Here is a 22,004-nt window from a genome sequence, read left to right as displayed (position 1 = left end):
TGGGGTGAATGTATTTCACGGAACTCCCTGTAAGCACTTATTGGTTAATACAAGGAAAGATCTTCATTGGGGAAATCACATAAACGAGATTGTAATAGAAGGTTACCGAGCAAGACGCTGAGCGTTTTGGGTCACGTAGCTATCAGCTTGCATTCGGGAAATAGTGGGTTCGAACCCCAAAGTCGGCGGCAGGCTGGAAAATGTGCGAAGCGGAATGTTTCGTTACATAACTTCTTGGGGAGGTTCTTCAACAAAACTCTGAAATCATGTGTAGGCCATGGCTTCTCCTGTTTTCAGTCTCTTTATATGACACATGACTTCAGCAGTAGAGACGAATTTGAAATTCATATTCGGGTGGCGTTCATCTGCTTCGAGCAGATTTTTCTCCACTTCGTCATAGATGAACAACAAAATAGGTTTTTGCCTAAAATCCGAGGTCTACTGATGAGAGAAAGGCTGAGGCACTGGCGAACACGTTGGAATCATCTGGTATTTGGTGTTGTGCCCCTCACCTCACACACACCTACTAACACAAACACTTACCTCGTGGACTGGTCGGATCAAGCTAAAAACAGCCCGGAGCTGGACTCGTACTTCATCAATCAACGATAGGAAGCAGAAGGTAATAACTCGCACCTCCAAATAAAAGAATGGGATCAAAAATATGCATTTATTAACACAAGTAGGAATTGAAATAAAAACGTTAAGTGAACAAAAATAAGAGAGGATACAGAAACGAGATTACTTACGTATCACAGACGTAAGGGCTTTAAAGCGCGCAGTTGTGTTTCGCATAATAAGTGCCGTTCGGTAGATATTAACAAAATTGCAAGGAAGCGTTGTGAATTGCAATTACAATTAGAATTAGAACATACCTCTTTCTTCGCGACGTAATTAACTACTTGGAACGAAGCATCTCTTTCACCAAAGCGAGAAGTTGGATCCGTACAACGATAGCAATCATTTACTTTCTTAATCAATCAATCACTACTGATCTGCATTTAGGGCAGTCGCCCAGGTGGCAGATTCCCTATCTGTTGTTTTCCTAGCCTTCTCTTAAATGATCGCAAAGAAATTGGAAGATTATAAATCACACAAACGAGCATTCGGTAATACCAGACACGAGTTTAAATCGTATCTTACTTTAAAAGACCCGGTTCACAACAATCACCTCGAAGGATCCGCATCCCCAGACAATAAACAAAAGAACACCGGGAAGATGGCCCGGCAAGAAGGAAAAGGACAATATATGAAAGACGAGCACACTGACCCGGTGTGTAGCATCTGGTAAGGGTCCCAGCTCAGGGTTACGAGTGAAGCCCTCAACGGAATCTACAGCAGAGAAGATGGACTTCTGAATGGTGGAGATTACGGAAGAGGCAGCCCAGTACTCAGGGAAAAATATGAGAACGCTTAGCATCAGCAGCGTCTGTTTCCCATGTCAGGGGCGGCTGCAAGGGCGTCTGTTCCCCATGTAAGGGGTGGCCTAAATAATTGCTGGCAATAGCTCTAAAATGCCTTTGGGAGTGGCGACCCCATTTTAATCAACGCTCCTGAATAAGATTCGGAGTGGCCAACCCTGAACGCGTTTAGTCTTCAGCCCTAGTAAATTTCTTTACTAGTTCGCATACGATGATAAACAACGACGCAGATGTCACTACCCCAGGGAGTATCCAATCTCCCGTCACCAATGGTGGCGCATTCAGGCCTTCGGATTCTGGAGAGCCTGACCTCATCGTGCGGGGAAAGTCGGAGTTCCACAATATCACTAACCTATTGACACCCAAAACTGTCACACACTTTGGAACCATCAATATTCAAACACTATGCAAGACCGGAAAACTGAAGCAATTGATGGACATCCTGCATAAGCGCAAAATTGTAATAACAGCAGTCCAAGAAACCCGATTTACTGATGATATGGCTTTTGAGTCAGAAGGTTATAGAGTAATTAAGGGGAAACCAACGTCTAAGAACACACTTGGCTCCAGGGTTTTTGGTACAGCCTTTTCAGTACGACGTGATATAATGGATTCTGTTATCGGATTTACATCAGCTAGCGAACGCATCTCCGTGTTATCTCTAAGATGTGGCAACAAGGGGTACTCTATTGTAAATTCACACGCTCCAGTTAATGATGACAATGAGAAAAACCCTGAAAAAGTCCAAAGTTTCTGGCAGATGCTAGAGGACGAGATCGGTAAGATTCCCGGTCACCATGTCAAAATCCTCGTAGGTGACTTCAACGCTCAACTGGGAAAAGAACGACGGTACCAAGATATACTGGGGGCTTACACAGCACATAGACGAACAAACACCAACGGAAAACGCTTAATTGAACTGTGTAGATTATATCAGTTGAAGATCATGTCCACAATTATCCCCAGAAAGGCAAAATACCAGACCACCTGGCAGTCACCGAACGCAGCTATAGGATCATTTCAAATCGATCATGTTGCAATCAGTGTAAAATGCAGGAAAGAGATCATGAATGTCAGTGTTCGTAAAGGTTGGAATGAAGATTCTGACCATTTGTTCACACAAATAAAGACCAGATTACTGCCCAAACGAAAGATACCTTCTACCACGATTCCACCAAGGATTGATCCCCAATTCATGTCGGAGAATAAAGAACGTTTTGCAACTGACATCTTGCAAAGAGATATGAAAGAATGGAACCAACTGAAGTCCACCATATGCGAAACGACTAATAACCTCGGACAACCTCGAAGGAAGAGACGACATAGATGGTGGAATACTGAATGCGATCTTGCAGTTGATGAGCGCGCCGCAGCCTGGACGAAGTGGTACTCGACTAAACGAAAGGAAGACTGGGAAAATTTCAGAATGATGTTGAAACTGTCGAGTAAGACCATCAAACGTGTGAAAAGATCATACGATCGGTAAAGACTGGAGAAGTTAGATGAAGAATTCAGAATGTACAACACCAGAAACTTTTATCGGGTCTTCAAAGCCGGTTATAAACCACACTGTCTTCAACTTTAAGAATATAGACGGGGAGTTGGTCACCTGTAACCGCCGGAACGTGGAACTTTTGGCAAACTACTTTGAGCAGTTGCTCATTTGCGAAGAGCCCACGGAAAGATTACCTGTTGAAGATCGTCCAGAGATACACCTCCCATCTAACCCATCAACAATGCAGCAAGTTGATAATGCCATCGGACGTCTTAAGAACTGCAAGGCACCCGGGGAAGATGGCATCATTGCGGAAGCTCTAAAATCAGGTGGAAATAAGATCACAGAGGCCATACACCAGATCTTGATCGACTGCTGAGAGACTGGCAGGATCCCTGATGACTGGAAATCAGCTATCATACATCCTTTACATAAAAAAGGTGACCACAGTGATGTTAACAACTACCGAGCGATTTCTCTGCTGTCAGTAGCATACAAAGTGCTATCAAGGATTTTACTGGACAATGTGGAAAGCCAATATGATCGAACGATTGGTGAATATCAAGGAGGATTTCGGCGGGGACGGTCCTGTACCGACAAGATCTTCAACCTAGAAAACATTCTCCATCTAAAACAAGTAAGGAGTATGAAGATCGCTGTGGTTTTCGTCGACTTTAAAAGGGCTTATGATTCCATCGACCGCCAGACACTCTTCTCCATACTGCAAGAACGAGGTGTCGATTACAAAACACGCACCCTCATCCAACAGACTCTTACAGATACAACATCTAAGGTTAAGTTCAGGGGAGATCTATCTCGGAGTTTCAACATAAAAACTGGAGTACGACAGGTTGATGGCCTCTCACCCATTCTGTTTAATTTAGTGCTTGATAAAGTCATCAAGAACTGGGAATGTACACTGAGGAATCTAATAATAATAATAATAATAATAATAATAATAATAATAATAATAATAATAATAATAATAATAATAATAATAATAATAATAATAATGTTATTTGCTTTACGTCCCACTAACTACTTTTCTAACGTCTTCGGAGAAGCCGAGGTGCCGGAATTGAGTCCCACAGGAGTTCTTTTACGGGCCAGTAAATATACCGACACGAGGCTGTCGTATTTGAGCACCTTCAAATACTATCGGACTGAGCCAGGATCGAACCTGCCAAGTTGGGGTTAGAAGGCCAGCGCCTTAACCGTCTGAGCCACTCAGCCCGGCCGAGGAATCTAGAAATCAAACCAGTTGCCATTGGAGCCGGGACCCGAAAGATTGGGATCAGGTGCCTAGCTTTCACAGATGACATTGCAATCCTAACCAACAACTCTAAGGATGCTGTCATTGCTGTCGAAGCCCTGCACGAGACAGCGGTGAAGGCAGGATTACACATATCGTATGACAAAACTTTGAGACTCAGCATCCCGGACCCCCCTCCCACCCCCTCCCCCCCTTGACGACCATACATGGAACGATTGGGAGAGTAAATCGCTTCCGATATCTTGGTGAATGGATCCACCCCAATGGTAGAGACGCTACATCCATCTTAGAAAGATGTAAGAAACTCAATGCAGCGTACCAACTATCCCACAACCATTATAATAAGAGGTGCATTTCGAAAAATGCTAAGATCTGTCATTACAAAACGGTTGTCAGATCACAGTTTTTGTACGCCTCAGAGACCCTCCTTATGAACAAAAAAAGGCACTATGGATGATCTAGTGAAAGCCGAAAGACGTATCCTCAGGAAAATTAATGGACCGAGATTGCTCCCAGATGGAACCTACAGACTTAAATCGAACTCTGAGCTGTATCGACAGTTAGAATCAGCCAATACCAGCATGCGACGTAGGAGGCTTAAGTTCTAAGGACACCTACAACGAATGGACAGCAACAGGCTTACCAAGAAGATCTTCTCTTTGGTTAAAAGGTACAAGACTGGAAGCTTGTGGCTTACTGAAGTACAGAAGGACTTTGATTCGGCTAGGATTTCAGACATTAATATAGAAAATCGTTCCAAATTTTGTGCTATGGTACAGTCTTGGACACCACCACCTAGAGTCCCTAGAAGTCGGAAGCCCCTTTCACAGGGCTCAAGAGATATTGAGAACGAAGAAGAGCATCGAGGAAGAACTAGTCATCAGCGCTCCTTAGTGGGCTTAAATCAATAATAATAATAATAATAATAATAATAATAATAATAATAATAATAATAATAATAATATCGTATGGCATTTACAAGCATAATCTGTAAAAATATACAATTAACATACAAATTAAAAACAAATTAAAATATAGAGGTAATTAAGCTAGAATGTCCAGCTTCGACAACCAGTCCACTGCACTTTGTGTCAATTCATGCAGAGTCCGTAAACCGTCCTTAAATGCTGACAGTGGACAGCTCTCAACAACATGAATCAATGTCTGCTTCTCAGCACCACACTCACACGCAGCACTTTCACAATATCCCCACTTTTTCATCATATATCGGCACCTGCCGTGGCCTGTTCTGAAACGGTTAAGTTTTGACCACTCATGTCGAGGAAGATCGAAACCTGGCACTTTCTTCGTTGGGTCTTTAATCAGAAAGGCGTTGGTGGGTGGACATTGTTCCCATCGCTGTCTCCATTCTGCTGTTACACTGAATTTTTCATAGGAGTGTAGATCAGTCCAGAGTGGATTCCTGGATTTTAACCTCATCACAGGTGGATCTCGTAAGGCATTGAACAAAAGTGAGTTCCTGTGTGCAAAGGTCTTCTTGAGCAACTGTACTTTTGCTGCTTTTCTCCTCAGATCTGGTGGAGCAATGTTTGCTAAAACAGGCAGCCGCTGAGTAGGAGTGGACCTCATTGTACCAGTAACAACTCTCCTGGTTTCATTGAGCTGTACGTCAATCTTGCTCGAATGTACGCTGTTTTCCCACACAGGAGTGCAGTACTCACCAGCCGAGTATACTAGAGAAAGTGAATCAGTGCGAAGAGTGTTTGCATCTGCACCCCAGTTGCTGTCCGCTAGTTTATGCAGTAGATTTACTCTTGTACTCAGCTTCTTTGACAGATTCGAGCAATGCTGTTTGAACGACAAGGACCGATCCAGTGTGACACCCAGATATTTTGGGAAGAAGTTGTGGGAGACTTCTGTTCCGTTAAAATGCACATGTAGCTTCCGATTAGCTTCCATGCTATGCAAGTGGAATGCTGTTACTTCCGTTTTACTAGGATTTAGTTGGAGTCTCCATTTATGAAAATAGTCGCATATGATAGCTAGGTCCTCTGTAAGTGCATCCTCACAGTGTGCCAAATCCGTACTCTGAGTAATTAAAGCTAGATCATCTGCAAACTGTATCTTCTTTGAAGTTGTTCTTGGCAGGTCATGGATGTAAAGATTGAATAGAATGGGAGATAAAACTGACCCTTGGGGTAAACCATTATTTAGAGATCTCCACCTGCTTCTTTCACCATTCAGAAATACAGCAAGTCGACGGTTGGATAACATGTTGTTTAGTAAGCATGCTAGCTTCTGACAAGGGATGACTTGAACAAACTTGAGCAACAGTCCCTCTCTCCAGACCGTGTCATAGGCTGATGTAAGGTCGACAAAAGCTGCAGCAGTCTTCAGTCTTTTCTGGAATCCTGCTTCAATCTCTGTTGTCAGTGTTAACACCTGATCACAACAACTACGATTCTTTCTGAAACCCCCTTGCTCAACTGGGATGACTCTTTTTATTGCTTCTTGGATACGGTTAAGTATCATTCTTTCAAGCATCTTGTAGATTACGCTAAGGAGTGAAATTGGTCGATAATGTGAAGCATCAGTTCCTTCCTTTCCTGGTTTCAAGACTGCAATTACTTTGGCATGTTTTAACAACTTAGGTAATTTACCAGTTCGTAGAATTTCATTGAAGAAGTTAACTAGCCATTGTTTTGTACCAGGGCCTATGGCCTTCAGAAACTCAGGATAGATTTCATCCAGACCAGCAGCTTTATTTATCTTTATCTTGCATAGAACCTTGTCCAGTTCTTCAGTACTGAAGTCACAGGAATACTCCGGATTGGATATCAACTGTGATCTTCTCGTTCTTAGTTGCTTCTTGACACTCCTTGCATGTACCTTGTCCATCTTCGCTCTAGAGATTTGTGTCAGTCTGGAGGCAATGGTGTTTGGGTTCATTAGCAAAGATGAGAGGTGCCATAGTTACGAGATCGTTAAATGTATCCAGCAATGAAGAAAAGGTAAAATGGAGAGCAAATCTTTAAAATAAACAATCAAACTGGCGTGTAAGCCGAGAATATAAGCAAATAAAAAGAAAAATAAGGGTGGTGTTAAATAGACACCTGTGAGATACGGAAAATTAACATATATTCAAACAAATAAATCCACGCCAACTCACTCACGCACGGTGTAGAGACCAAAATGTGTGCAGGACAAAATGAATATTACTATCAAGACACGATACGAGAAAACTGGTACATTATGATAAATAAGATCACGGGCCCACGAGCTTCATTAAAACTTAGCAGGTCGTAACCCAAGGATCGCCGCATAGTAGATAGGCTCATCCAGTTACGATCATGACCTTTATCCAGTATCCACGCTAGATGACATATTTATAAGGCCTCTCTTTGGGCGAACATGGATTACACAACATTAGCGTTAACGCAACATGAACACCAACACAAGCTCAGCTAGTCATAACCACGAAGAAAACATAGCATAGGGCCACAGTTCAGAACAACAGGCAAACACACATAATTCACACAGAGCTATTTTCCTTTTCCACATACTGAATAATTTGTACGAAGAACAAACGCACACAAGATAAGCAAATAAAACCTACAGCAAATTAAAATAAAAAAAAAACTGTAGAACAGGGCAAGGGCGCCCATACCCGGGGGCAAGGTGGGGCCGCGGCCCCCCTCTAGCTTTCAGGGAAAGGCAAAAATCTAGTGTAGTCACGTTTTTCCTTTCAAGAAAATGATTTAAAATTCAGTATTACGTAAAAGCGGTAGTACCGTCCCCCACCAACAGGCAGGGGATACCGTGGGTTATTCTAACGCAAAATACAAATCGCCATTTATCTTCGAAAATATTCAAATTACAGCATACTCCGAGGTCTGGGCCCCCCTCTAGAAACTGTCATATGGGCGCTTATGGTACAGGGTGTCAGTACACGAGATCCGCATAACTACGGCAAATAAAAAAAATCAAAATAAATACCTTGCATCGCGAAGAACGAACGAACGAACGAACGAACGAACGAACGAACGAACGATTGAAGTTAACCAACAGATTCTATATAATCAAAATCATTGACTCTGAGCAGAGAGTCGCGTAGGGTGGACGATACATCCATTTGATAAACCATACAAAATCTAGTGCAATAATTTTGTAGCTTAGCGTTTCCACCTTCGCATCAAGACATTGTTGTCTCTCGCAGTGAGCGGAAGGCAAAGAGTGTCACAAGAGAGAAATGTTTCGTTAAGCTACTCGTCCACGATGCAACTAAAATGGCACGCAACTTCGATTTGGAAAGAAAAGTTGAGTGGTTTCGTGAAAACAGTCATGCAATTCGAAAAGTTGCACGCGCCACTCGAATTCTGCGCAACTTCCAAGTTGCGTGCAAAGTCAAAAGTGGCAGCGTGTACACAGCAGAAGAGAGGAAGTTGCGCCATCTGAAAGTGGCGTAAAAAGTTTAGATCATTTTTGTGGCGCAACTTTCTCACGTGGCAGTCTGCTGTGACATTATACTGATGTTTGAGAGGTTCACACTCGGGAATAAATTAACGTAAGTACGTACCTGTATATCCTTTATTGTAAATGAAATATAACATGCCTCAAAATAGATACCCATCTTAGTAATAATTGCATAATTTACGTAACTTCATTTACAGGTTACAATGTCTCAGAACACGTAATGAACGAGGGAGGTGACGAGAAAGCTGATATAGGCCTATTTAGTTGAAGCACAAGAATGTTTATGGAAGGTTGAGGCAACGGACTACAGAAATAAACAAAAACGGCAGAGAGCGTTCATCACGCTGTAAATAGCATCACAAACTTCAGATATTGCACGTGAAATAGAGCATGTCGGTATCAATGATTGATAACTGTCACCTGTAACAAAACAAAATGTAGGAAATTACAATAAGCTAAAAGAAATGATTCCTTATGTGTACTGTATACAATCCATATTTTAAAAAAATCGGCTTACCTGTTGCTAAATATCTCAATGTCAACACAAGGCGATCCATTGGTGATATTCATTTTCTCATTAGCGTGTCTTTCTTTTGTATCAACCGCGCTGCTCTTCTCAGCAGATATTCAAAATCAGCCGCTGACTTTCGCAGGATATTTTTGCAGAAGACTTGGTCTCCCATGTACAATTCCTGTAGCAAGTAATTAACAACACCACAATGTTCACGACCTAAAATCCGTTCCGTCTCGCTCTTTCTCGTCTTTATTTTCGTCGTCATAATAAAATCAGTGATAAGCAAGCCGCCGATAACACCTCACCAGAAGACATGCTTGCTACTATAAACACATCCGCTAGAACAGCTGACTAGGAAAGTTGCATGCGAGAAAACTTGCGCCACTTAAATAGCGTGGTGTAAACACTCGGTGCAACATTTCCTTGGGCGCGCAAGTTTTCGTGTTGCGCAACAAGAAAAAAGGCAAACTTGCGTGCTGTGTGTAAACAGTGCCTGCCATTTTTCTTGCGCAACACAAAAGTGGCATGCAAGTTTTGTTGCATCGTGGACGAGTACCTTTAGATATTGATGGCATGAGACGCCATCTGTCAAAGAGAAGGTAAAGATACGTCATGTTTGGGAATATTACAAATTGATACGTTCGAGAGATTACCGCGAGAGCGACGTCAAAATTGGTTATTTATTTAATTATTTAGCGTATGGCTAGAGATACAGCGTCTATTGTTATAAGAATGGTGCAACACAAGGACAAACTTGGTGTGGCACAGTGTGCTGTTAGTTCAAGACGAATAATTGGGCCTATTCTTTTCGAGATGACAGTAAATGCAGAGAGGTACCAAGAAGACACTTTGACACCGTTCTTCCACCAGTTTACGGAAAGAAAAGACGTGTGGGTTGTTTAATCAAAATTCAGGCCCTGCTCATACAGCAGAAGATTACCTTCTTACAATCTCGATAGTGTTTGAACATAGAATGATCAGTGTTGGTCTATTTCCCTCTCGTTCTCCAGATCTAACAGTGTGTGATTTCTACTTGTGGGGTAAACTGGAGGAAAAAGTGTATCGAACAAATCCTCACACATTGGAGGAACTGAAAGAAAACATTATGAATGAAATCAGAAACATTACAGTGGCAGAACTCCCCCGCGTCAGCCAGAATGTGCAATGTCTGTATAACCCAGGAAGGACGACATTTCCAGCATCAATATAAGGTAAGATTTCATATAAGATTGTATACACGTTTAAAAGAAGGGCGACCGGGTGAGTTGGCCATGCGATTAGGGGCGCGCGGCTGCGAGCTTGCATCCGGGGGATAATTGGTTCGAATCCCACTGTCGGCAGCCCTAAAGATGGTTTTCCGTGGTTTCCCATTTTCACCCCAGGCAAATGTTGGGGCTGGACCTTAATTAAGGCCACGGCCACTTTCTTCCAACTCCTAGGCCTTTCCTATCCTATCGTCGCTATAAGACCTATTTGTGTCGGTGTGACGTAAAGCCACTAGCAAAAAAGAAGATGGCGGCCGCAAGCGACGTAAGTTCGGCTGAGGAAGCTGCCGTAGCGCAGAGTACAAACACCATGCGTTGGGTTTGAGTTTATATGAGAGACTCTGTGTATCCTCGGCTGAGCGAATGCTGGGATTGCCTGTGATAGCCTCGTTCAGGGTACTGCGATAACGGTTCCAGTCGGTTGCCTGGTTGTACTTCCCCTTAAAACAATAATCGCCACCACCAATCAATAGTGCGGTGGTGCAGCGGGGTAGTATGAGGCTCGTGCTGAGGGGCAGGCATCTAGATTGAGTAGGATGGGTTTTTGGTTCGAATCGGAGAAGTCTTGTGTAAGAGACGGGAATAAGTTTTAGGTAGTCGGGAAGTACATTGGGGTTGTAGGAGTAGTAAGTAGATTTAGGTTTATCTGCGGAGTGAACTAATACGTTGTTTTTACCGCAGTACCTGGCGAGGATACAACCTCGTTGATGTTTGTGCAGTTTAAATCTCCCTCGAAGATTTCTCTTGGTTTGATTCGTAATGTTATGTGGAAATCATCCATATTAAGCTCAGCGTGAGGCGGTAAATAGTACGGTGCAACAGCTAGAGGTCCTCTACTCCTAGCCCACCCCCAGTGACGGCTCGTGACCAAATTTTCAGGAGGTTCACAACAAAATTTGTGTTTACGTCTCAAATATACCAAAGTAGAATGCAAATATGAACAAAATCGCTTACTTAAATCATTTCAATAAAAGTTCCTTGTACGGTTTCTTTTCTACTCATATAGTAGAACTCTTATAACCGAGGATACATTTTTCCGAGGCTAATTTGTGAGTGTACAAGAAGATTAACCTCTTCAGTGGCACGCCCGAGAAATTCTCGTTTAGCTGCAGCGCTCATTTCGTAATCGCCCAATAATTTCTCGGGTACTCTAATCTCTTTAGAAAATGTTTTCCAGTATTCTCAACAGATGGTGGGAGGATTTCCAGCTGTATTCACGAAGCGTCCGGCCTAAAATATGCCTTATCTTCTATACTTTACATATACAACCTCTGGTCAGCTGACGAGGTAAACAGAAATGGCGAGCGCGAAACGGAAGAGAAGTTTGTCTGCAGACAAAATAAGGAACTACATCACGGATGAATCTCTAAGTGGCATTAGTATTTCTGATATTAGCGATAATGATTCTGTTGATTCTTCAGATGATGACCTTAGTAATTCTAGTGAAAGTGAAGAAGATATTACGTCAGAAGCTAAGGTGATGGTAGATGTTGAATATACATTCGTGTGGAAAAAGTGTAAGCCTGGGGATAGTGTGCGACCTAATATTATTCCATTTACGGGAAATCCTGGTGTGAGGATTGGATTATTACCAGAGGTGAGTGCGATTGACTCTTTTGAACTGATTCTAACAGATGAAGTTGTAAATTTGACAGTGACCGAAAAAATTCGTTGGCGCTATGCTAAAAGTGCATTGAAATACTTGTAAATAAATCTCCGCATGCAAGGACACAGTTTTGGAAGAAACAAACTCTTACAAATTTAGCAATTTATTGGGTTAGTGTTGCTGATGGGAATAATACAAAAGCCTGAAATAAAAATGTATTGCTCACAGGACTGTATACTCAAAATACCAATATTTTATGGAACTATATCACTGGCCTGCTGTAAAAAGGGTAAAGAAAGTGTAAAGTAAGATTTTATTAACCTTGAATAATATATGAATGTGTTCGCTTAATAATTGTTACTCATTCCTTGCTTCCTAAAATTAAACAATTTTCTCCGAAAAACCTCCCTTTTCTGGCACAGGAGGTCTGCCAAAACCCGCCACCGAAGGGGTTAAAATTACTACTGCCGCTCTTAGTCGCTCAGGCTTTGGCTGAGGTTGAGGCTCTGGCTTTCAGATCTCGTGATTACGAACACTTGTTCACAATTACCTACAGGGGAAAACTTCCGGCGATGTAATGCAATAGTAACTTCTGAGAGCTGTGGCCGACAGTAATAGGGGAGGTGGCGGACCTTTGTGGTCAACTGTAATACTGTCTCTGGTTTGAGGGTGGTTGTAGACGGAAAGGCACATTCCTTACCGTGCTCCTTGTCTATGGAGATAACTGTGCATACACCATGACGTCATCTCCATGAGCATGCGTATAGACTTAAGGCTCGTAGCAAAATATCCAGTGTGCTCCCTGGCATTGTCAGCTGAAACGAACAGCTGTCAGTGTAACGGAACTTCGATATCAGTCGAAAGCTTTCGATCGATTGACGAAATCAGGTCGAGAAAAGGAAACAATTTTGAATTACCCGTATCCGTGAATGCGTGAATATGCGTTAGAACTAGGTGTTCACGTGCTCATGTGCTCTTGAGAGCCCACCGCCACCGCCCGCCCCTAACAGTATTTTTACTTAAATAGAATAATTAAAAAACAACAGCTGAATGCGACCATATGCTGTGGTCCTATTGGCCGACCAAGTTTCGTATTGTCTCCGATAGAGCTCGCATTGTGTGCAGTACAGGGTACAGTGATTCCATATGTAGGGCTGGCATATTCGTTAAAAGTATACTAAGGCCCACGAGAGTTGAAGTCGGACGTTTGGCGCCACCGGCGAGAAAAAGTTGACTAACGCTGCTCGAAAATGGTCTGTTACTATGGCAACGATAACAGCGATGCCACATTTATGGAAGCTATTGCCACGTGGGTTGGCTTGCTCTCAGTAGTTTTTGTGGTATTATTCGGAGTGGTACTGTATTAGTTGTGTTAATTGTTGCTACTTTATGTATTTACGTGTTTGTTTACCGAATATTATTTCCGTTGTTAGTTTATTTTTTGTAAGTTAATCAGCGGCTAGTTGTAAAGTTCTATTCTGTATTTAACATGTGCATTTGTTGAGGTTATTGTCAGGAAGTGATGACTTTGTTAGTGATTATCAAATCTAATATAGATCGGCAATGACGTGTCCTGTTTTAAATGCTGGAATTATTAGCACGAGCTTAGGGACGGGTCAAAGTTTATTGAATTTCATTAGGTCGACATGTTTTATTAAACACTCAGCCTGTATGAAAGGGTGACATGCTGCAGATGGAGATAACTATGACAACGCAGCGTATTTCATAGTTACTGCTTTCGCCACTCAATGTCAGACTCGAACTCTCCTGGGCCCAACTATAAGAAAACCACCAATTTGAAAAATTGTCATGGCTTGTGCTGGATGTGTGTGTTCGATCCGTGACAACATAACGTTGAGTACTAATGAGGTGGAATTCACCGACTTTTCAATAAGTCAACGGGATTAATTAAGCAAGTTATGAGTTGTTCCCTGTGGAGTTTCTGTTCACACAAACACAATGGAGAGGAAGTTAGGGAATCTCCACCCGTATTAGGACGAAAGATGGAACTTTCCCCTGGGTATTTACAAGAACATTTATAAAAATACTCCCACCCCACCCCGGACCCACCATTCTTCTCGCAGCGAGCACACTGTATCCGACGGGTTAAGGCAAGTCATTGTGCATTAATTCAAGTGTTGAGCACTATCTTACACAGAATGCGCTGCTGTCGCATTTAATAGTGTTTATGTCTTTTTTATTACGGGATAATAGATCCCAGCTCAATGGTTTTGTCACTAGCCGGACCTAAACAATCCAGTCCAATTTGTCTTGTCACTAATAATCCAGACGTTGGCAAGCCTACTGAGTGTTATGTGACGTCGTTTGAGCCGCGCCATGTTGGATCTCTAACCTAACTTTCACCCGCAGAGTACGGAGGGTTAAATAAATAAATAAATAAATAAATAAATAAATAAATAAATAAATAAATAAATAAATAAATAAATAAATAAATAAATAAATAAATAAATAAATAAATAAATAAATAAATAAATGCCCCCATTCCATACGAACACTACCGAGCGGAGTGACCGCACGTGTTAACTCGCTACGGCTATGAAGCCAAGCTCTGCATTCAGGAGACGCGTGGGTTCGTTGGTTCCATGCAAATGCTGGGTCACTTCCTGTTCATAGGCTACAGCTGATTTCTTCCACCTCCTTACCTTATCTCATTCACCCTCATTCATTTCTTCTTCATTAGCTCCCAACTGAGGTTGGCGTCAGGAAGGGCATCCGGCCGGTAAAACATGCCATATAAATTGATCTCATCCCCGAATCCGTATCAAGAAATGGTTCTAAGGTGTAGACATATTCTATATGAACACTGCGAAGAAGTTTGGAATTGCATCCAGACTTTTTGGCATGCAGATTAGTCGGTTTTCCCTCGGACTCAGCGAGGGATCCCACCTCTACCGTCTCAAGGGCAGTGTCCTGGAGCTTCAGACTCTGGGTCGGAGGATACAACTGGTGAGGGTGACCAGTACCACGCCCAGGCGGCCTCACCCGCTATGCTGAACAGAGGCCTTGTGGGGGGATGGGAAGTTTGGAAGGAAGAGGGAAGGAATCGGCCGTGGCCTTACGTTAGGTACCATCCCGGCATTTGCCTGGAGGAGAAGTGGGAAACCACGGAAAACCACTTGGAGGATGACTGAGGTGGGAATCGAACCCACCTCTACTCAGTTGACCTCCCGAGGCTGAGTGGACCCCGTTCTAGCACTCGTACCACTTTTCAAATTTCGTGGCGGGAATCGAACTCGGGCCTCCGGGGGTGGCAGCTAATCACGCCAACCACTATACCACAGAGGCGGACTCAGCGTGTTTCTACTGACAAAAAATCAGGTGTGAACTTCGTGTTATATACAGAACGATGGTGGAATCGGATTGGTGGCGTAAATTTTTCTTTTCGATAAAATGAGGTGTGTTAGTTCTGGGCGCGCGATTCAAATTGACGAAATCGCCGTATTTGCTGTGCGAGACAGCAAGCCGCTGCTTTGCTTCAGGGAAGGGAGGGGAAGTGTGGTGCATGATAGACGGAGACAGAGATAATGCTCTACGTCAACGCAGAAGTTTCTTCGTTCGATTCGCGCAGAATTGCCCTTGTCTCTTACAGGCAGTATTCATAGCTTCATTATAAAGCAGCCGTAATTGCAATCACAGTACAATAACACACTGTAATTAAGACAGACTTTTCAGTCAAGGAATATACCCGACAGTTTTCTCCTCTCGTCTGTTGGTCGCAGTAACGTTCTTTATTATTTAACATGTGCGAAGATGCGTCGCTGCCGCACACGATAGTCCATTCCCTTACTTACAATATGGTAAAAGGAGTGAAATACTGAAGGAAAGAAAAATACGCCCAGTTGCTTGATTGCAATAAATGTTCAATATTCTTCCTTTCACTTCGATCTGCACGTAACAAGGAAAGCCCATATGAGTTAAATCAGCTGACCGCGGAGGCCATTCATCTGGCCCACCACGGCCTACCTGTCTCGCTGGATAATGATAATTTAAGTTTTGCGTGAAGTGGTGGTGGTGGTGATTATTGTTTTAAGAGGAAGTACAACTAGGCAACCATCCTCTATTTAACGCTAATCAGAGGGAAAATAATAATGGAAGGGATCCGACACTTCGAAAAATGAAGATATCGGCCAGAGGAGGACAAGGGCCACGAAGGGCGTGAAAATGAAAGACTCCCTAGCCCTCGCAAAACTAATAGCGTTGGGGTCGGAAAAGAACAAGAGTTGACCAAGGGAGGTCGGATATGACAGATGAAAGTGCCTGGCACAAGTAAGTAGAAGCAATGTCAGGACTCAGGTAAGGACCCCGTGGTCGCCAACCCACGCCCCAAAGTTCAGAGCCCCTGGGGCCCCTTTTAGTCGCCTCTTACGACAGGCAGGGGATACCGTGGGTGTTATTCTACCGCCCCCACCCACAGGGGGATGGAAGTTTAGCGTGACACGACGAGTGAAATGCGGTGGAGTACCATCTTGACGTAGCCACATTCGCTGCTGAATACCCAGAGGAACACCTCCCAACAATTCAGGCAATGGTTCTTCCAAGAAACGGTAGCATTCCTCACCGTTCAGGCGAGGAGGAAGGCCATGCGGCCCAAGTAAAGAGTCGCCAACAATGCCGGCCTAAATATTGACACTAAACCGATGTCGAAATGTGCGGACTACTGTCATATGAGGGTTTTCTTCCACCCTCCCTTCACGCAGTCACTTGCTAAAGGATACGAAAGTTGAATGATAAGGTCGGCGGAGTAAGGGCACCGGACGCCAGAAATCCGTGCGGCTTCTCTCCCGTTGCCATTTGCTGCTCCATAGGTTAGGTGCATATTAGCCATTTCTTCGTACGTGTATCGAAACGGAGCTATTCTCACCAATTTCTGCCGCAAACTTAGTAGTCAATGTATACAGAACAATCTGTACACTGCCTACTGTGGCTCGTAAGCGTCTGCGCGAAACGAACGAGAAACTTGTGCATTCGCACCGAGCATTGTCTTTGTCTATGCCTATCATACATTCCACTTCCTCTCCCTTCCTTCCTTTCCCTGAAGCACAGCAGCGGGCAGCGGCTTGCTGCCTATAGTAATATTGAAAGATGCGATCTGACAGTTCTTGGAGCCGTTTACTGCCTGCTTGGGTGGGCAGAAGGGAGTAGCGGGTATGGTTGCCATAGACACGTAGACGGGCCCGCTGTGGTTGCCGTGGAGATAAGCCTGCTGGTCAGGTAGTGTTCCTTGGAGTTGCCAAACCTCTCACTTCTGAGTTACGTACAACAGAACACAGCGGTCTGAACGAACGAACAAGTGAGCCGCAAGCTACGGGAAGGAGAAAGGAATGCAGGAATGTGCCAACAACCTGCAATGGTACGTGCAACAGTGGCGGCTCGTGCTGAATAATGTTGGTGGTTCTGCTGTGTGACGCCCAGCCCATTGCAGTAAGTGTAATAGACAACTCTAAATTCGTATTGTATACAGGAAGTGTCAGCTGAGCTCGTGTGAATACGTCCTCCAATCCCGCGAAACGGTTTTCTCCATGTCCTATCCGTGTGAAGTTCTCGAAAATGTACCGAATATAAATATAAATAACTGACTTGTACAAAAAACAACAATTAAAATTTACAAAAAATAAAGCCCCCTTCCGCTTATCGAAGAAAAAGTTGACTTATCGACACATTCATATTTACAAAGGTTCCGAGACCCGCATACATCTTTGGCAGCCGGCTTTCTTAATGGAGGGGGAACATCATCTGATGGTACTAGCGTTTCTGTTTTCATTTTCATGACTACCTAACTCGGAAGAATTCACTACCATTACGGAGAAACATAGTCATGATTACTTGTAAGCCTCGCTCATTCGCTTCGTACGAGAGAGAATGTTTTCGGTCGTTGGATAGAATTTTGCTGAAGTCCTGGTCATTTACACAAAAGATAGAAAGATATGCATACCCCACTCATAAGATACGTTGTTTGAAGACTTAACATGGACAGTAAATTGATTTTGTGTTACTTAATCACAACCATCCTCTTTTATCACGCATTTATCCTGTATTTAAACATTTTGGGCTTTCTTTCTAGTGAACAGAAGCATCACAACTCTACTGTAGTATGTGAGAATGTTGACATGTAAGAATTTTAAACCATATCAATATCCACACAGTTTTCAAAGTTCAAAAGTTCTCTATTTACACTGGTGAGTACAATGGAGGGAGCTTTTCCCAAACAGCTGAGATTTCAACAGGCTCACACGCTGCAGCGATTCTCTTACGGATGGTGGCGCTATCGAGTGTATTATTTACTAACTCTATGGTCACGGGAATAGGCCAGACGTACTGCAAGGCGTGCAGTTCATGCAGAACCTTATGGGCGACTCTTAAGCCACCTAACGGAAGAAAGCTGTAGTTAAGTGTGCTCTCCTAATATTCTGTCGTTCACAGTTCTAAACAGGGTTGCCAGATCACCAGCAGCTATGTGGGTATCGATCTTTGGCTCGATATACACACTCAATATGAAGGATGGGATCGCTAATCGCTAGCCTATATATTACATTACTGTATATCTTTCATTGTGGTGGTTCTGCAGCTCTGCAGATCGTGTTATGGAGCCGCGCCTGACGTGCAATGCTCCTCCCTCAAGCCCTATCTGTCAAAACGCTTCTCTTAATAATACGACGAGTTCGTCAATTTGAATCGCACGTCGGGAAGTAACAAAATAACCTCATTTTCTCGAAAAGAAAAAAAAAAAAAAGTTCTCCACCAATCCGATTACACCATTGTTCTTTATATAACACGAGGAGCATCCCTGACATTTTTGTCAGTATAATTATGATACATACTGTATATATAATAATTTAGGCCTACCGTGCTGAAGCTGAGGGGCTGCCTGGCCGAGGCGGTAAAGGCGTGCTCGGTTCACCCGTAAGGACGTGGGTTCGATTCCCCGTCAGGAAGTTGTAAAAAATTTAAGAAACGAGATTTCCAGTTCTGGAGGTGCACATGGCCCTGAGGTTCACTCAGCCTACACCAAAAATGAGTAACAGGTTAATTTCTAGGGGCAAAGGCGGCCGGGTGTAGAATTAACCACTCTGATGTCCCCGTGAAAATTGGCAATCTTACGAATATTTTAACAAGTGGAAAGCAAAAATTTTATTGTCTGCTTGAAGCCGCAACACATCACTTGGGAAGTCGTGGCGAGCCGAGAACGAGTTTTTTTCTGTCGTTCAGAGGGGTGCGATACGTCATCGGCGAGACTGTGCCAAGGTTATAGCAAACCACGTGACTGCCTTCGCACGCGCGACCCAGCTTGTTTCTGGAATAGTCTGCGCAAATTAAAGGAGATCATCAGCCAATTACCGTTCTCGCTGAAGAACACACCTCCCTGGGCTAATTAGATAAAAGGCCTTGTTTCGAGTGAATCGCTCTCTTAATGCTCTTTATGCTCTTCTTAATGCTTGTTCGCTGCGTGAGACATCACATTACCGGACCACGTGGAAGGAAAATTTTCAAGTCAAGTCGACGTCCGTTCTACCAGAATTTAGTCTGATGATTAGTGAATTCTGTGGAATAAAAACACCTAGGAGCCAAGTTAAGTGTGACAGTGTAGACGAGCTGTTTATATTCTGCGTGTGCTTGTGCAAAAATACTTAATTTTGTCATCTTAGTTACAGCTTGTGACCAGCAATCAACGGAAGACGTCTCGGAATTGAACACCTCAAGATGAAGAATTCCGCAATTACCAACATCATTTCATCGAGGGACATCCATCGCAGAGCCTCCATGGAGCTGTAAAAATGTAAGGCGTCTCTGGTAATGGGAAGGAGACTGGCCGGAGTATGCTGAAATAACTGACTGTCGACGGGAATCGAACTCTACAAAAACTTGAGTACCTTTTTAATTTAATTTATCTGTCCTATCTTTTGTACAACTAGAGGTCTTTTTTCTTAAGTCGTAGACCTATCAGTTTGCTGTAGTTAGAAATATTTCATTTTCCTACTTCTTAAGGTGTCGTGGTAGACTAGGTACGTGTGAATGAAATTTTGGAATCTATTAGAGTAGACATGTAGGTTGTCTTTGAATGACTTCCCATGCTTAAGGAGCTTAAGTTTAATAATCACTGACCACACGATAAATCTACTTTATTTGTAATATTGAAAGTTACCGGACGGAAAATTTGCGTGTACATTTTGAGTGAATAGGGTCGAACCTAGTGTCTTTTAAAATCACTTGTTGTTTTTATGATGAAGTCATCTAATTTTACGACATTCCAGGAGAATCAGTAGATGTAATAATCACTTAAATAATAATAATATTGACTAAAGATCGGGTAAAACAGATGTAAACGCTCGTGGGCCATAAAACTACTGTAGAGTTCCTAAATGTGAGATGGAATGTGCTCTGTTCATGAAGGGTCTGGAATATGGCCTATCCTGAGGGATATTTGTTGCATAATTGAGTAAATGATGAATTAGTGGTGATATTGATTTATTCTTGTGTATTTGGAGCGCAAGATAGATTATAATTAGTGGAGCACGTGTTTGCGAGTGTATTTCACAGGTAGGAAGTAAAAATAATGCGAGTAAGGCTCACGCTTGCGGTAAATTCAACCTGTAGCCCACATGATGGTAGTGCTTATGGATTTTACTAGAATCTTCCATTATAATCTCATGAATTAGATGAACTTGCGCTGATATATGTGAAACGTGTTTCTACCAAGTGATACCCATGACTTCGATCACTAGCCACCATTAATGTAAGAGAATTTCTGTACACGGATTATTTCTGCGAGACATTACGCGTCCCGACCATCGATAAAAATCATAAATAAAATTGCCAAATCAGGATTCGATGTAAATAGTGTACATAAAAACGTGTTTCCCTAGTATGAATGTGTGTGTGTAAATGTGTATATTTCTCTTGTGCCATGTTGATTTCATTTAATTTTGATCTGGTCGCGCACTCGCTGTGACGCGGATCACATTCATCGTTGTGTGTTGCCTCAAGAAATAATTTCATGCCCTTAAGGGAAAGTTTAATTAAATTAAGTCAAGGAAGACTAGGAAGGAATTTAATTTTTTTTATTAGCGAGATTTAAAAGGAAAGATCATCTCGTTACTTTGTGAAGGCACTCGATTTGTAAACAGAATTTATTTAACTAGCTCACACGTTGGTAATGTAAATTTCTAAAAATCTGAAATACTTTAAGATTAATTTGAATAGAAATGAAATGCAAAGATCAAAGGTAGAAAATTTGTCAGCCGCATGATTGCTTTGAAACATTGTGAAAGTAAGTCATTAATAATTAATTAAAAATCATTACTCTGAAATGCTAATGATGAACATTAGGTAAATGATGCGGTGGAGAATTAATAAGAACACGATCGTGTGACAATGAAACAGGTTAACTGAATGATAAAATAATAATAATAATAATCAAGATAATAATTAATTAATTTTGAGAATTTGGAAACAGTTTTTCTTTGCTACTGAAGTTCATGTTGGTGTCATTGATCAATATTAAATACTGTAAATGACTAATTCAGTTGTGTATATCGCAAAAACCACGTGTTGAGACGACTTTAAATTGGTGAAACTTTGAACACATGTTAATTTATTTAGTTCTTTCAGTCAAATGTTTGGTTTAAAAAGGCAAGTGGCCTAATTACTTCTTTGGTTTCATTTACAGCACAGTAGAGCTGGAGATATGAACACGTGTCACTCTAAATCGAGGAAGAAATCCGATATTATGAAAGCTCTGTTATGTTAAAAGAAAAATATCATCAAGAATATTTTGTTATTTGTCTGCTTATGTGAATAAATGTCAGAGTGTTGTTTTAATATTTCTTTTTATCCTGCTTGGTCATCAATCCTTAACAACCCTTAAATGCCTCTAGAAAGTGATAGCCAACGATCGAACGGTCCACCTTGGGATTCCTCGCTCGATGGCTGGGCTTAGCTCGGGAAAAATGGGGGCACTACCCCACCAAGTGCCGAGGT

This window comes from Anabrus simplex, chromosome 8 (assembly GCF_040414725.1).
Source record: "Anabrus simplex isolate iqAnaSimp1 chromosome 8, ASM4041472v1, whole genome shotgun sequence".
Taxonomy (NCBI): Eukaryota; Metazoa; Arthropoda; class Insecta; order Orthoptera; family Tettigoniidae; genus Anabrus; species Anabrus simplex.
This window is presented reverse-complemented; position numbering follows the sequence as displayed.